This window comes from Balaenoptera borealis (assembly GCF_965194805.1).
Source record: "Balaenoptera borealis genome assembly, chromosome: 19".
Classification (NCBI taxonomy): Eukaryota; Metazoa; Chordata; class Mammalia; order Artiodactyla; family Balaenopteridae; genus Balaenoptera; species Balaenoptera borealis.
Window position 1 is genome coordinate 28,961,618 of NC_138878.1, and position 11,345 is coordinate 28,972,962.

The 11,345-nt window shown below is 37.0% G+C and overlaps 1 long non-coding RNA gene across 7 annotated transcripts in view; it reads left to right on the top strand.

The window, feature by feature from the left end:
* LOC309616497 overlaps positions 1 to 10,971 on the top strand; it is a 50,173-nt gene extending 39,202 nt beyond the window's left edge. The window contains exons 5-9 of one of the 7 annotated variants that reach the window (XR_014237501.1): positions 169 to 2,027; positions 2,252 to 2,294; positions 6,676 to 6,765; positions 7,010 to 7,144; positions 10,624 to 10,971. This is a non-coding gene — a long non-coding RNA (uncharacterized lncRNA). Of the gene's footprint in view, positions 1 to 168; positions 2,295 to 6,675; positions 6,766 to 7,009; positions 7,222 to 10,623 lie in introns of all 7 variants that reach the window. The other 6 variants (XR_014237502.1, XR_014237503.1, XR_014237499.1 and 3 more) reach the window with 6 other exon arrangements.
* Positions 10,972 to 11,345: the final 374 nt, after the last annotated feature.

Here is an 11,345-nt window from a genome sequence, read left to right on the forward strand (position 1 = left end):
TGTCACCTCTCCTGTAAAATACTCTACTCTGCATTGTAGCAGCTGAACAGTTGACATTACAATCAAGATATGATTTTTTAAATGTTTTTAAATGTTTTAAATAAAATGTTTTATTAGTGTTATAAAACTCATATGGTTCACTACAGTGACTGAATTTTTAAAATCCAGGCTCTGGCACCATGCCTACCCCTCAGGAATGTGCTGGATGGGTCTACCAATGTTTGTGGTAAGGCAACGTGACTCATGGAAGGATGAACCCCCCTAGAAGGCTTGGTGAGCTCAAGGATGCCCTGACACTTCTTCAAGGGGAGGAAAAGAAAGTAAGAACTTTGAATGCAGACACTAAATGACTTGGAGATAGCTTTCAATAATGTATGATATAGTTTTAAACTTTTTGGAAAATGTGGATCCTCCTTAAACTATTAAGGTAAACTCAATCATCTAAATTAGAGAGCTTCTCAAAACCTTGATGTGCATATGAATCACTTGGGGATCTTGTCTGAATGCAAATTCTGTGATTGGCTGGGGGGCTCCGGGTAGGACTGAGATTCTGCATTTCTAGCAAGCTGCTCGTCCCCAGACCTCGCAGTAGCCAGGCTCTAAAATACAACTCTCCTGAACGCATTCCCCTACTCGTGGTACTATATGCGCATATACACATGCTTTCTATATATCTTTATATTCCTGCTTTCTAAAACATTAATTGGGAAATAGGCCATCGTTACAGAAACCGCAATGTGCTTCATGGAAAAAACATTGGGTACCAAGGCAAAACATTGACAAATTGATACTTTCTTGCTTGGTCATGCCTGATTTAAGGAAATGAAGCCAAAATAGGCTATGTGAATTGGAAATTGGCTTCAACCACATTGAAATTATTCTCTTTTAAAATATTAGCAGTTGAGTGTGTAAACCAATATTTATTTTCTAATCAAAGGTTTGTGGCAAATGGTTGATAAATGAAAGAAATGAGGGAAGAATGCTTTGAAATGCTTCTAGTAATAGAAATGGAAATAGGATATTTTATTTCTTTAAATGGCAGACACAGGCCTCAACTAAAATTCATCCTGCTCTAGGAAAAGGAAATTATATGAAAAACTGATCATAGTATAAAAGCACAGGCCGGCACCTCTCTGCCAGCGATCATAATAAGTATTTTTTGGGGGAAAAAAAAGTTGAAGATCCAGCTACATTAAGGGAGAATCTATTAACAGAGTAATTGTATAGAGAGGATCCCTTAAGAAAAGCTTCCAAAATTCCATTATCTTAACTGTCACTCGCCACTTTGAGTTGTCTTGGAGCTGTGTGTTTTCATGAATTACCAGAGCTGTTTGTTTTTTCCTTTATCAGTCATCACCCTGTCAGCCGGGCCATTCATAACAACTTGTGGCAGCTCCTCAGGAGAGTTCAGAGCTTGAATAGGACCCTATCAACTCTCACACCTCATTGTGTGAAACTGTTTACCAGCATTGCCTTTTTCTGTAAATATTACAAGCAGAGCCCTGAAAGTAGAGATGTGTGAAAACAGAATGGACAAACCTTGTAGCAGTTGGCTGAGATGGCAGATGGGGGGTGACTGAGAATTTGCAAGTCCTGGTGTTTCCTTTATTCGGCTGAATACTGCCTAGTCACTGGGCTTGCATACACATCGCATACGCGTTCTCGTGTATGCTTGTTAATTAGACAATATTGAATTTGACTTAACATTTGTGTCAGTTTGGTGAAAGTGAGACTTTGTAATTAGGGAGTACAGACCGGGTTTCTGTCACCATTCTACTCACTTACCCTGATTTAATGCCCCCTTTTCCAGTGTATTGTCACACTTGGTGTGCTGAGTTCCCCCGCTGTCTTTTATGCTTGACTAGTAACAAGGTGGCCCACATTATACAACCACCAGCAAATGGACTCTGTCTCCTGGACTTAACAGCCTGAAGTTTCTGCCAGATTCACCCATCAGAAATAATTTCTTATTTAAAGCAAATGTCAACAATTCTCTATTGAAGCTAATATCATGAACTTGCAAATGGGTATGATTTTTTTTGTTCTCTATTTTTATTGAAGTTATATATGCACAGATTTTGAAGTGTCAGGTAGTTCCAGGTTTTGTGACAAAAAAAGAGCCATCTCCCCAGCCTCCCATCCCTACCGCCACAGGCAACCACTTTCATTTCTTGCAGCAGATTATTTAGAAAAATAACTTCACAGTGAGAAATAGGTTGTTTCACTGTACCTGTTTTTGGATGTTACATAGATGGAATCATTGCTGTGATTCACTTCTTCCACTTACCATGAAGGTGGGTTTTCTTTTTTTTTACAAATTTATTTGTTTATTTTTGGCCGCGTTGGGTCTTCGTTGCTGCGCGCGGGCTTCTCATTGTGGTGGCTTCTCTTGTTGCGGAGCAGGGGCTCTAGGTGCACGGGCTTCAGTAGTTGAGGCTCGCGGGCTTAGTCGCTCCATGGCATGTGGGATCTTCCCGGACCAGGGCTCAAACCCACATCCCCTTCATTGGCAGGGGGATTCTTAACCGCTGCACCACCAGGGACGTCCCGGTGGGTTTTCTTTTAATTACTCTTTTTTAAAACCAAGGTATAATTTATATACAATGAATGCACAGATTTTCAATGTATAGTTCAATAGGTTTTAACAAATGAATGTACCCACGTAACTGTACACCAAACTACGGAACATTTGCGACACCCCAGAAAGTTCCCTTATACACCTTTGCAATCAGTCCCCATCCATGAAGCAATCACTTTTCTTATTTCTTTCATCATAGATTAGATCTCCCTGCTCTAGAGCTTTCTGTATGGCATTATACATTAGGCACTCTTTTGCTCAAAGTGACATCTTTGAGATTCATGCAGAAATTTATTCCTTTTAACTACCAAGTAGTGTTTCACTGTATGAAAATACTACTGTTTGTTTATCAGTTTACTTGTTGATGCTCAGTTGTTTCCATTTTGGGGCTATTGGGTTGTCTTTTTATGATTGATTCATGGGAGTTTTATATATTCTAGATAACAAGTTCTTTGTCAGAAATCAGCTTTGCAAATATCTCTCCCAGTCTGTGTTTCATCTTTTCATCTTCTTAATGGTATCATTTGACGAGCAGAAATTTTAAATTTTGGTTATGTCCATCTTATGATTTTTTTTTTATGGCTTGTGCTTTTTGTATCCTGTCAAAGAACTCTTTGCCAACCACAAGATCGTGCAAATATTCTTCTATGTTTTCTTTTAGAAAACATTGCCGCTTTCTAGTTTCAGATTTTACATGAAAGATTCCTTTCTAAATATAATTTTTGTGTTATGGTGTGAGGTAGAGGTCAAGGTTCTTTCTTTTTTAAAATATGGATATACAATTGTTCTAGCATCATTTGTTGTAAAAACTTTCCTTTCCCCATTGGATGTGTGTATGTGTATGTGTGTGTATACTTCAGAACTTTATTCTGCTTCACTGACTTGCATATCTATCTTTATACAAGTAACAGTGTCTTAATTATTGTGGTTTTTAAGCACAATTTAAAAGCGGGTAGTGTAAGTCTTCCAAATTTTTTCTTCTTTTTAAGGTTATTTTTACTATTCTTAATCTTTCGTGTTTTCATATACGTATACAATCAGCTTGTTAATTTCTACTACAAGCCTCATGGAATTTTGATTGGGATTGCACTGAATTTATAGATCAATTAGGGAAGAACTGACACTTTAGCAATATTAATTTTTCCCATCCCTAAATGTGTTATATGGTTTAAGTTTTTTATTTAATACCTTTCTGCAGTATGTAGTAGTTTTCAGAATACAAGTCCTACCTATCTTTTCTTAAATTTATTTTTGAGTATTTTATGTTATTCCTGCAATAGTAAATGAATTGCTTTTAAATTTCATTTTTTAATAATTTGCTGGTAAAATTTTGAAATATAATTAAACTTTGTGTATTGACCTTAATTCCTGTGACTTTGCTAAATTCACTTTTCAGTTCTAGTAGTTTTGGGGGGTAGATTTCTTAGAATGTTTTATATATACAATCATGTCAACAGCAAAAAAGACTGTTTTGCTTCTTTCTTTTAAATTTTTATACCTTTATTTCTTTCTTACATTGTTGTGCTAGATAGGGCTTCCAGTATTTTGCTGAATAGACATGGAGACAGTGGGTATCTTGTTCCTGAACTAAGAAGCGTTCAATATTTCACCAATAAGTATGACATTAACTCTTGTTTCTTCATATATTCCCATTATCAGGTTGATGAAATTCCTTTCTTTTCCTAGTGTTTTGAGAGGTTTTTTTTTCATGAAAGGTGTGACATTTTTTGACATTTTCAAAAATGTTTTAGCATCAATTGAGATTTTTTTTTCTCTTTGATTCTGTTAATGTAATGAATTAGAACTATTGATTTCATAATGTAAAACCAACCTTTAATCCTGGCATAAGCTCCATTTATTAATAACATTTATCCTTTTCATATAATGCTGAATTTGATTTGTTAATGTTTTCTTGAGGACTTTGTATATTTATTCATGTAGGATATTAGTCTATAGTTTTCTTTGCTTGTAATGTCTTTGTCAGGTTGTAATAACAGGGTTATGCTGGCCTCATTAAACTACTTGAAAAGCATTTCCTCCTATTTTCTCAAAGAGTTTGTATAACACTGGTATTAGTTTTGTCCTTAAACCTCTCATAGAATTTGTGAGTAAAGCCGTCTGGGCCGGGGTTTTCTTTGTTGAAAGGTTTTTAATTATGAATTTAATTTTGAAAATGGATATAAAGCACTTTGAATTTTTCTATTTCTTCCTGTGCTAATTTTGGTAAGATCTGCTTTTCAGGGAATTTGTCCACTTGCTCTTAAGTTGTTGAAATTACAGGCGTAAAGTCATTAATGTTTTTGTCTTCTTGGAGAATTGAATCCCTTTTCATTTTGTAATAAGCCTATCACTGGTAATATTTTTTGTCTGAAGCCTACTTTGATATTAATAAAGCAACTTCAGCTTTCTTTTGAGTAGTGTCTGCATGGAATATCTTTTTTCATTCTTTTACTTTTAATCTATTTATGTCTTTATATTTAAAGTGGTATTCTTGTAGGCAGCATATAGTTGGGTCTTGCTTTTTATCTAATCTAACAATCTATCTTTGCGTTAGTGTGGCTTACATTTAATGTGATTATTGATATGGTTGAATTAAAATCTACCATCTAACCAGCTCGTTTCTATTTCTTCCATTTGTCCTTCGTTTCTTTTTTCCTTTCTTTTTGCTTCCTTTTTGATTAATTGAGCATTTTCATGATTCAATGTTATTTCCACTATTGAATTATCATGCACACCTCTTTTGAAAAAACTTGAGTACTTTTAGGGTTTACAATGTACCTGTTATTTAATTAAAGTCCACTTTCACATAATATCCTGTCATGTTTAGTATAAAGACAACAATATATCCCCAATTTCTCCCTCTCATTCTTTTTCTCTTCTTGCCACATACTGACTCTTACATATGCTGTAAATACACAATACTACTATTTTTGCTTTAGGTAGTTATCTTTCAGAGCAATTAAAAATAATAAAAAATAAATTTTGAACTTTGCTTACCTTTAGTTATTCCATTTCCAGCGCTCTTAATTTTTTGGTGTAGATTCAAGCTTCTGTCTGCTATTATATTCCTTCTGTCTAAAGAACTTTCTTCAATATTACTTATAGCATGGGTCTACTGGCAATGAATTCGCTCAGGTTTGTTTTTTGGTTTTGGTTCAGGAAAGTCTTTATTTCTTGTTCCTTTTTGAAAGACATTTTTGCTGGGTATAGGATTCTGACTGGACAGATTTTTGTTGTTGTTCAGCTACAGAGACCTCATTCCTTATCTTCTGTCTTGTGTAGTTTCTGGAGAAGTCTACTGTAACTCTTATCTTTAATATTTTTTTAAATTAATTAATTAATTTATTTATTTTTGGCTGTGTTGGGTCTTCGTTTCTGTGCGAGGGCTTTCTCTAGTTGCGGCAAGTGGGGGCCACTCTTCATTGCCGTGTGCAGGCCTCTCACTATCGCGGCCTCTCTTGTTGCGGAGCACAGGCTCCAGACGCGCAGGCTCAGTAGTTGTGGCTCACAGACCCAGTTGCTCTGCGGCATGTGGGATCTTCCCAGACCAGGGCTCGAACCCATGTCCCCTGCATTGGCAGGTGGATTCTCAACCACTGCACCACCAGGGAAGCCCTTATCTTTAATTTTTATTCCTCTGTATGGTATGTGTCTACTCACTGGCTGCCTTCATAATTTCCTTTGTCTCTGGTTTTCAGCAGCTTGTATATAATATGCCTATGGTGTGGGAGTACTTTTGGTAGGGGAGCACTTATCCTGCTTGATGTTCTTTGAATGTCTTGGAACTGTTGTTTGGTATCCGTCATTCATTTTGGAATATTCTCATGTATTATTTCTCCTTATTTTTTCTTCCTGGGATGCCAATTACACACAGTTTAGACCTTTTGTTATTATATCATATCTCTTGGCTGTTCTGTTGTGTTTTTCCACCCACTCTCTATCCTTCCCCACTGTTCTGCAATCCATGCCAGAATTGTTATAAATCCAGTTTCCACAGATGTGAGGGTCTGACTGAAGAAACTTCATTGCTGTTCTCCTCTTATTCTCCAAATCCTTGTGGGTTTATCCCTTTAAAAGATTGTTTTCTGCCATTTTAGCGGTCTTGGGATGGAGTGAAAGTAGACGCACATAGTCAATCTACCATCTTTACCTGGAAGTCAAGCGTGAATTTCATTATTTAAATTAAGGTTAGTGGTGGTAAGGAACTAAATTTCCTATTATCTTTGAAATAAATCAATCTATTCTATCATATTTTCTAATTTTAAAGGACTTTTGCATTCTCCAAAAGAAAAGAATCACAAATAATAATAGCTAACATTTATTATACACTTATCATGTGTTAAGTGTTGTAAATGCTGCTACTGTATTAACTAATTTCATTCTCACAACAGCTTTATACTATAGACATCCTTATTTTTTTCATTTTTACAGATGAAGATAAACTGAGGCACAGAAGATTAAGTAATTTTTCCAAAGATTCAGAAATAGAAAATGACAGAACTTGGCTCCTTAACCACCATATGTATTCTGACTACCTCCAACAAATTGGAAGATGGTGGCTTTTAGGTAATACCTTTGTTTTTGGTCTCTGCAATCCTTCGTGTACTACTGTTACCTCTCCAAGAGTCTTAATCTATGAATCAGTAAGTACATATTCAGTGCCTGTTATGCGACCAGAATTGTTTTGTTCACTGTGGAGGTATAAAGAAATACAGCAGGGCTGCTTCCTTCAGGGAGTTTACATCTCTCTAAGAGAAGGCCCCCACTAGTCTGAAAATAAGCTTAATGGTACAAAGTGGCACCATCATTCAGGAAAATGAAAGCTTGATTTGATCTGGGTGCTCAGAAACCATGAAAAACTCATTAAAAACACTTATGGTTATTCAAGAGTGTACATAGCTTCTGGCTTACCCATGCTGCCTTTCACTTCTCCCTTTACCTCTTTTTTTGTAGTCTAATTTTAGCTACTGTACTGTTTATAAATATTTCTTCCGCAGAGCAAATTAAGAGGATTGTTTATAAGCTCAAAAGATCTTTGTAAAAGTGTAAAGTGGGAAGAGTCTCAAAGTCTTGGTCACAGTGATATATAGATATACCTTTTTTCCAACTACCTTCTTTCCCTGTCAAGATGGATAACTGAGAATGAACATGTATTAACATTAGGTGTTCTCTAGTATTTCTGGAATGGCTGTGAGTAAACAAAGGGTTGATAAATGCAATATTATCTTTAGATTGGCTAGCACAGGGACTGACTCCTAATAGATACCTAACAAATATTTATTGTTTCATGGATTGAATGAATGAAATTAAATCCTAAGGTGAATCTTTTTTAGGCAATGAAGAAAATCCTCATGAGTTTGTATTTTAATTTGAAGGAATTTTCCTAATGCAGTGCACATCAACATGTCTTAGGGAGAAAGTTGTCGTCGTTGATCCATTATCCTTACCTGGAAGCTCTTCAGGATTAAGGGACGGGATTCACTCATAGCTTATGACCACTCCCTCCCTGGGGCAGTACCTAGAATTTGTTGGATGGAAATATTTGTTGGATGGAAAGTGAATCATTTGACAGTATCTGGTTTGAGGCTGAAGAAAGTCTAAGTGCTCTATAACCACCTATCCCAACAGTAGGTTCTACACAAAACTAACAGTAACAATAGAGCAAATTTTCAGGAAAAACTTGATAATGTAGTAGTCAGACCATGTACTTTTTTCTTTGGTGTTTTTATTTATTTTTATTTTTTTCAATTATTGGAGAGATATATATTTTTTTTTTACATCTTTTTTGGAGTATAATTGCTTTACAATGTTGTGTTAGTTTCTGCTGTACAACAAATTGAATCAACTATATGTATACATATATCCCCTTATCCCCTCCCTCTTGAACCTCCCTCCCACCCTCCCTATCCCACCCCTCTAGGTGGTCACAAAGCATCGAGCTGATTTCCCTGCGCTATGCAGCAGCTTCCCACTAGCCATCCATTTTACATTTGGTAGGGTATATATGTCAGTGCTACTCTCTCACTTCGTCCCAGCTTCCCCTTACCCCCGTGTCCTCAAGTCCCTTCTCTATGTCTGCGTCTTTATTCCTGCCCTGCCACTAGTTTCATCAGTACTGTTTTTTTAGATTCCATATATATGTGTTAGCGTACGGTATTTGTTTTTCTCTTTCTGACTTACTTCACTCTGTATGACAGGTCCATCCACCTCATTACAAATAACTCAATTTCGTTCCTTTTTATGGCTGAGTAATATTCCATTGTATATATGTGCCACATCTTCTTCATCCATTCATCTGTCGATGGACATTTTGGTTGCTTCCATGTCCTGGCTATTGTAAATAGCGCTGCAATGAACATTGTGGTACATGTATCTTTTTGAATTATGGTTTTCTCAGGCTAAATGCCCAGGAGTGGGATTGCTGGATCATATGGTAGTTCTATTTTTAGTTTTTTAAGGAACCTCCATACTGTTCTCCATAGTGGCTGTATCAATTTACATTCCCACCAACAGTGCAGGAGGGTTCCCTTTTCTCCACACCCTTTCCAGCATTTATTGTTTCTAGATTTTTTGGTGATGGCCATTCTGACTGGTGTGAGGTGATAACCTCATTGTGGTTTTGATTTTCATTTCTCTAATGGTTAATGATGTTGAGCATCTTTTCATGTGTTTCTTGGCCATCTGTATGTCTTCTTTGGAGAAATGTCTATTTAGGTCTTCTGGCCATTTTTGGATCGGGTTGTTTGTTGTTGTGATATTGAGCTGCATGAGCTGCTTGTATATTTTGGAGATTAATCCTTTGTCCATTGCTTCATTTGCAAATATTTTCTCCCATTCTGAGGGTTGTCTTTTCGTCTTGTTTATGGTTTCCTTTGCTGTGCAAAAGCTTTTAAGTTTCCTTAGGTCCCACTTGTTTATTTTTGTTTTTATTTCCATTACTCTAGGAGGTGGGTCAAAAAGGACCTTGCTGTGATTTATGTCATAGAATGTTCTGCCTACATTTTCCTCTACGAGTTTTTATAGTCAGACCATGTACTTTGAAACCAAGCAGACCTAGTCTAGTCCCATCTCTACCACTTAGGAGCTAGCCGTGTAACCTCAGGAAGTTGTTTAACCTCTCCAAGTCTCAATTTCCCAATCTTTCAGTTTGGAGCAGTAACAGTATTTCATATGTTTGTTGTGAGGATTGAATAAGATACTCCACACTGTGACCAACTACAGGAAGTGCTCAACAAATGGTAAATAAATAGTTATTACTCTACAGAGATTTCGGGAGTTGAGGCTGTGGCCATTTTGATCTGTAAAGAATCCTGACAAAAGTGGGGAAATCTAAAACAGAGATACCTATGTGCTTCCTGTGTTTGTCTTTTCTTGCTTCAGGAATTTTGAGTGGCGTTTGTTTGACTATATGATTATGTGGAAAGAGATGCAATAGGACAGGAGCTAGAAATTCTTTCTACTTTTAGAGAAATGCCCTCTACCAAGGATTTATGCTAACAGGACCCCATAGGCCCACCCTGTCAGCTGAGGATGAAAACAGCCAGAGACAATGGAATATGACACAGTAATGCGTTCTCATTTGTCAGGTGTCAGCTTGCCGATATGGTCTAAGGATATGGTGTTCAGTAATTCCTAGAAATTGCTAATAATGATACCATTTACACAGCAGCTCCTCTGGCAGTTTTCAAAGCACTTCCACATACACCATCTGATTTAATTACCACCACAATGCTATGAGGAACCTGAAATAAATATTATCATTCCCATTTTATAGATGAGTAAATACATTCTGAGAAGCAAAATGATCATGTCCAAGGTCACATAGCTGCTCAGTAATCAACCTCAGACTTGAACCTGAGTTCTCACTCTGGGATCATTATTTTTTTTCCATGAAACAAACAGCTTGTTTTTTCTACATAATCCATCTCGTATTTTGAATATTAAGTGTGCTTGCACCCATGCTAGACCCTTAAGAATTTGTGTTTATAAGATCATTTAGTAATCAGTAGCAGCAGCTAACCTTGTGTGTCTTTTTCGTCCAACAGGGAACAAAGTTTGTCATCCCGATGCACCAGGTCTTTAATGATGTCAATAAAGAAACAGCCCACCCTTTGGTTAAAAGACTCTTGAGCCTTCAAGGACCACTGGTTGTCCAGAGGAAGCCATGGTTATTCTGGTGAAGCACGAGGCCACGGTCGTTTTGATCAGTCACTCAGTGGAGGGTCCAAAGCTTAAGCAGAATAAACTCAGGACAGACAACACTGGAACTCTGGGAGTGTAACCTCACCAGCAGATGAGGTAGTGATGGATGACTCCTGACTGTGGAGTCCTTTTCATCTCTCAATTTATATTCTGAGTTGTTACCTAGAATAAATCCTACTGTTTCTAATTAATGCACTCATTGTCTTTGTTTTGAATGGAAAAGGGAAAAAATGTGTTTATACCCCTGCTAGCAGCATACAAAGTATGCCTGAAGTGGAATATCTTTCTCCATCATGAATAACATTAATCTTTGCAGTTCTCCGAGGTAACTAATTGCTGTATAGTTGAATTTCTGTTTGTACGGATGGGTGAGTTTCCAGGTGACAATTTGTTGCAGGAAGAATTCTCTCCAGAACCATTCTTAAGATTACTGTCAAATTCCTTAATCAAGAATGAGAATCCAGGGAATTCTGTGGCAGTCCTGTGGTTAGGACTCCGCACTCTCACTGCCAAGGGCCCGCCCGGGTTCAGTCCCTGGTCGGGGAACTAAGATCCCACAAGCTGT